This window comes from Ipomoea triloba, chromosome 5, assembly GCF_003576645.1.
Source record: "Ipomoea triloba cultivar NCNSP0323 chromosome 5, ASM357664v1".
In the NCBI taxonomy this organism is placed as follows: Eukaryota; Viridiplantae; Streptophyta; class Magnoliopsida; order Solanales; family Convolvulaceae; genus Ipomoea; species Ipomoea triloba.
Window position 1 is genome coordinate 13,547,939 of NC_044920.1, and position 7,040 is coordinate 13,554,978.

Consider the following 7,040-nt stretch of genomic DNA (forward strand, 5'->3'; position numbering starts at 1 on the left):
TTAGCACATCAAATCATACATGTAACACCCCTATTTCCATATCCAAAATTCCTACAATATCTATATTAAAATCATTAATAATATTGCGGAAGCTCAAACATCTAACCAAAAGAAAATGGGTGTTACCGCTACGCTCAGGTATTTCTCTTATACCTAAACGCTAAGGCTAAAAACAACCAAATTAAAATAACTCAAGGTACGTACTAGTACAAAGACAATTAACAAACCAACTATCTAACTAATCTAATTAAATGATAAATTCTCTAGGTGATTCACTCTCATAATCCACGCTCATGCAGATACACCTGAAAAATAATCAAGGAGTATCCAAAGTTAGCGCAAAGCTAAGTAAGATTTAATTCACATCCTAAAATAACTATTTACACATAGCACACAAGAGCAGAAACTTGTAGATAATAATATGTACAAATGTGTATATTAAAATTATTGGAACATATAGATGCAAATAAGAAATACTCACAATATTCTATGTACTCACAGTTCTCCAAAAATACTCAAGACTTCCAAAACCCATAATTTCTCAGAAATACTCATAATTCATAATTTCCAAATCAGTATTTCCGATGATAGAAATTTTACGAACATTTCAAATGTAATATATCATTCAAAATTATTGTTAATATATACATGTACATATACATGGAGGAACACCAATCTCAATATAATAGGCAGGGTCTTGTTTCATCAAGCCCTAGTGAACAATAATCTCTCTATTGAACACTACAAAAAATCCCATTCAATCTCAAATAATGGGCAGGGTCTTAATAAATAAGCCTTAGTGAACAGTAATCACTCTACTAAACACTACGCATAAATCTCATTTAATCTCAAATAATGGGCATGGTCTTAATTAATAAGCCCTAGTGAACAGTAATCACTCTACTGAACACTACACAAAGATCCCATTTAAGTGGAATCGAACTAATAACTTAAGTGTGCACAACCCAATGGGTTTCCAAGTCCAATGGGTAGTAACTAGTCCTAGTAGTCATGATACATTTCTAATGACTACTACCCAACAGGGTAAATACCCTAGTGGTAGACTCCGCTAACCACTCCTCAAAATAACAAGACAGGATACGTTTCTACTGCTCACTCCACAACAAACTGGGTTTTAACCCAAGTATCCAGAATTTCACCACAGGATACTACACAAACCTTAAAATTCATTAAGGGCATCACAACCCAACAAAACATTTTATCCTTCATCTTTATAAAAATATTAATAAGAATATTTCTCATATCACACTCCAAAATAGTAGATTTTCAAAATCCAATCATAAGCATAGTAGACAACTAAAACACAAACCGCTAATAAAATTCTTTTGAACTTTATATACAAATATATGTGTTTTCCCAACATCTCTATATGCCTCCCATAAAAAACATTTGTAACTAAACTACATGCATATAATCTCAAGTAAATAACTTCTCAATGGCTCAAATATTCAACAAAACACAAGAAATTGAAACTGACAGAAATTTCAGAAATTATAACCTGGATTGTAGAATTTTATGAGGAAAATCGGGAACATCTTTTAACACAAAATTTTCCAGATAATAAGTACAACAAGTCTAGATTATACACAAATGATTTCAGGCCAATCCAATGTATAGAAGTATTTTTTCTGAAATGTTTCCCAACACTGCGCTGCACAGAAATTTAACTGACAGCACATTGCCACAACTTTACGAAATTTTTCTGGAAATAATGAAACATATCTCTAACAAAATAATTTTATATACATCAAATATCATAAATCTAAGTTCTCTAAAAACATTTTAGGCCAATCGGAGTTCAAAAAGTATTTTTCACGAATTTTGTTTTCAAACTGCGCCAGTCAGAAAATTTTCTCAAACAATGGATACAATGAATTTAATCCTTCCTTCTAAATACCATAAAATCACCATAATCTATATACCACACAAAATATATTTATACACAATTCAACTTAAACACATAAGAAGAAGTAAACATACTTTTATTAACAAAAGTAGTAATTTGGTGATACTTACTCTAAAGCCAAAACTCCACTTCAGCCACTAGAAATATCCTGATGATCTTTGTCTGCTAGTTTGAGACTAATTGATGATGAATATGGAGAAGACTAGGGGTTTATTTGTTTGGGAGAGAGAGGGAATGACAACATAAAGAGGGGAAAGAAATATATGGAATTAGGGTTATCTTAGGGAGGGTATATATATGTAGAGGGAAAATATAATTAGGATTAGGAATTTAATTATAAATATATGATGGGGCATCCACATACGTACATACTACATATGATATATATTAGGATTACTCATATTAGGAAAATATTAGACTCAATATAATATTCATAAGATAATATGAATTAGGAAACTATAATACCTTTAAAATAATATTAATAAAATACCCTCAAAATAACTTTGGGTCACATAATATATAATAATAAATTCATATAATTATGAACCATATAGTAAAATAATCGGGTATTACAATAAATACCACAAATTGTTTCACAACAAGGCATTAATCAACACTAAACAACCCCCGAATTTACCCTAAACCATAGGTACGCTTAGCACCTATCAAAGTTTCCACACTTTAGATTGCTCGTCCTCGAGCAATTCGCAATCGAGCACAAATCATTTAAGTTCCAAAGATATCTATCCATAAGTGAGCCTATTTAATCACAGTCATTTTTAATTATGAAATACAAGTCAAATAAGCTTTCAAACTTGTTAGTAAAATGGAATTGAATCCTTAAATTTAAAAAGTTTTAAAGAGATCATTGAATTTAGGGAAAAAAATACAATTAGACAAAAAAAAAAGAATAATTAGACAAATTTTTTATTTGTTTTAGCAGGTAGGCTTACATGGCATCCAAATCATCATCCAAAATATTTAATACAATAATTTTAGGAGATTTTTCTCTGTAAAAATAAAACTATTAAATCTTATTTTTAAAATAGGGATTGTTTTGGTCTCATCATTGCTTCATTACTATTCATTGGCTTTTCATTGTTTTGTCACTATCAATTTTTACATTGCTATTGCTACAACATTAATGTTATTTTTATAAATACTAAAAAATCAAAATGTTAATAGTAAGAGTAGGCCAAATTATATTTATGTTACAATTTAAAACTATAACAACTCTATTTAATTAATGTTTCTTTAATTTTTGTTATTGATAAATAAGAACAAAAATTATAATAATTAATGAAAATACACAAACCGTCAAATAAATCATTTGGTAACTTAGCAGTTTACTCCAAACCGTTGAAAACTAAAACACTGCATTTTGCAGCGTTTCATTATAGCGTTTTGTAATCGTTTCCAAAAACGCCCTCATATATTACCATTCGAGATTTTAATCTAGAAATTTATTAGGAATAAGAAAGTATGAAAGAATATATATATATATATATATATATATATATATATATATATATATATATATATATATATATATATATATATATATATATATATATATACTAGTATTTTCGCCCGTGCGTTGCACGAAATGGATTTGTTATAATATTTAAAGAATATTTGGATCAACATAAAATTATATATATTATAACATCGAATACTATATAGCGCAATTGATGAAATTGATTGGATCGATTATGTTTTCTGATGTTTTCCTTTGAATTAGAATAAATAATTGTCCAATTACCCGGGCGTGGATAAAATTTTTTTATTATATATTGAGATAATAAAAATAAAGATGAAATTATAAAAAATTCTAATATTGAACGTGTACATTTATTTGATTATAAGATTAGTACAAAAATATTACTCAATTAATTGAATAATATATGACTTGTTTGTCTAAAATTATCTTAAAAATATCTATAAGTAATATGACTTATATAATTATTATATTATTACTAAAATAAATATGAGAAAATGATAAATAAATTAATTGTAATTATTATAAAAATAAATTCAACGACCAATGCTTAACTTAATTATTATAATAATTATTAGGCAATTATTATTAGTCAATTACACTAATATATGTGTAATTATACTTTTATACTTTAAGTATATTCATTTTTCCCATATTGCATTTACTTTTATCTTCCTCCTCCATATTTGAATGAATTAATTTTGATTATTATAAAAATCTAACAACACATGTTCAATTAAATTTTTTTTAAAGTTTAAATAACTTAGAGTACAGTTTTCAAAAGTAAAGTATAATTAATTATTAAAGTTTTTCAATAATTTTCAGTCAATTAGTAATATCATTTTCTTTTCCTGATAAATGATTTTACTTTTATTAATAGTGTTGATACGTGAGTGTACATATTATCAATTAATAGATATTAGTTAATTTCTATTTTACATTTTATTAACAAATAAGCTTTATTAATTATTTGGCCAATAAAATATTTAATTAATTGACTACAAAAGTTTAGGCGGGGAATAAAATAGGAGGATTTTACTTTTATATATAGTATAGAATACAGATTACGATCTTTTTATATTTTAAATCAATTAGTAATATCATTTTTTCTCGGAATAAGGGTCAAATAAGCCACTGAACTACACACAAAACTGCAATTAGGCCATCGAACTAAAAAAGAATGCAATTGGATTCCTGAGCTATATAAACTCATGCAATTAAGTACAAATTGACATGTTTTCCAAAAAAAAAAAAGTTCCAAATTGACCTGTTTACCTACAATTGTGATGACATGGTGGTTACTAATTTTAAAATAAACTTTTTAAATAATTTTAATTAAAATAATTAAATAATAATAATAATAATAATAAAATTAATAAAAAAAACAGACGTCTCTAGCAGTTCTTCTATTTTTTTTTTTAATTATTAGTGCCGATTGTTATGTGTAAATTAATATTAGGCAACCTTATTTAGGAAAAATGAAAAGAATTACGTAGTAATATTTACCTAATTTTCGTTCCATTTTTAATTGATGATGTAGAATATTATTATTGAAATATTTCCGTTTCATTTTTAATTTCCGTTCCTTTTTTAATTTATCTTTAATATTGTTTAAAATATGCCTTTATTATTGATGATGTAGAATGTTTTCCTTTTTTTTTTTAATTAAATTGCAATGATATGACCATTTCCTTTTTCATTTTAGTTAATTATGGATATTTTCTTATTTACAGTCAATTATTAATATTCATTTCCTTTTATATATTCAGTCAATTAGTAATATCAGATTCAATTTTTAGTTGATTTTTTTTAGTTAATTAGTCAATTAGAATAATAGATTGACTGGTATTTTTACCTAATTTCTGTTCTATTTTTAATTAATGATGTAGAATATTATTATTGAAATATTTTCATTCTATTTTTAATTTACCTTTACTATTGTTTAAAATTTAAAATATGCCTTTACTATTGATGATGTATACTATTATTATTGAAATATTTCTTTTCCATTTTTAATTTACTTTTACTATTGATGATGTAGAATATTATTATTGAAATATTTCCGTTTCATTTTTAATTTCCGTTCCATTGTTTAAATGTGTGAAAGATTTACGATTTAATTGTGATTTGATTTATTCTACTGTGTAATATTATTGTGAAAAATTAAAATACAATGATTTGACCATTTCATTTTCCGTTTTAATTAATTATATTTTTTTAGGGTTTAGGGTTTAGTCCCTGAAAATAATTGTTTTTGGTCACATAACTCCATCCAGCCAGTTTCCGGCGAACACTCCGATTTAGCAGGGGTAAAGTAGTCTTTTCCTTTCTTCAATCCTCCCCCCTCTTCGTCGCCGCTAATGCCGAAGAAGCCCTGACTTCCCAACACACCCCTGACTTCACAATCAAACCTAACCTCCCCTCTAATGCCCCTCCGGCCTCAAAGCCGCCCGTAAAGCAGTCGGCGGAGAACCTCTGAGCAGAAGGATCAGTTGAAGCAGCGGCGCCGTTAGCGACGAAAGCTCCACCGCCGTCCTCGTTTTTTACGGCACTGAGCGAGGGAAGATGAGGAGATCTGGAGGAGGAAGGCATGGCAGAGATTCCGGAAAGAGGGCAGATTAATGGAAGGTGTTTGCGGGAGGAAGAGAGAATGGGAAGGGAAGAGGGGAAAATGGGTTTGAAGGAGTGAGGGAGAAGAAGGCAAATAGAGGCGAGCATACAGAAACGGTGATGAAAGGAAACGACTTTGTGAATGGGTCTCATCGTCGTCATCATGTCATAACAATCACAGTCCAATTTATTAACAATTTCCTTTTCCTCTCCACTCCACAGCACTACAACCAACAGTGAATTACTTTTTGTTTTTTATTGTATTTTTCTTATCTTTTTTATATATATTCTTGCCTTTGGAGATTCCTTTTGATGATTTGTTGTACGCCAGCACGTATGGACCATGTCTATTTGAGTATTGGGTATTGGATTGGAGTATCTTCCCCAGCTGCCTCTGTTAGTGTTAGGATGTCGCCATTTACCCGTCTAGGTTCAACTTCGCTCCTCTTTCACCTCTTTGTCTATCTGAGAATCGGCGGGACAGATATGAGCAGGAGCCCGAACCCCAGCGTATCAGGACGGCGGAGTGCATCAGCTGCTGCGATAGCTTCACCGGAGAATGGGTTCCCAACCCAGAGGCGGTGGAATCCCGATGGGTGCGAGCTGCCGGAACTGGCGCGTGGTCTCTGGTGTTATAAGAAGAGGGAAGAAGTATTGAAGAGAGGAAAAGACTACTTTACCCTTGATAAGTCGGAGTGTTCGCCAGAAACTGGCCGAATGGAGTTATGTGACTAAACACAATTATTTTCAGGGGCTAAATCGATGAATACGGAGTTAAGGGGCAACATTGACAGTTTGATAACAATTGAGGGACCAAATCGGTGATTTACCCTTATTATTACTATTACTACTACTACTACTATTATTATTATTATTACTATTATTATTAAATAATGGTGCAATAATATATATATATATATATATATATATATATATATATATATATATATATGTATGTATGTATGTATGTATGTATGTATATAAAATTAATTAATTCTAAATAAT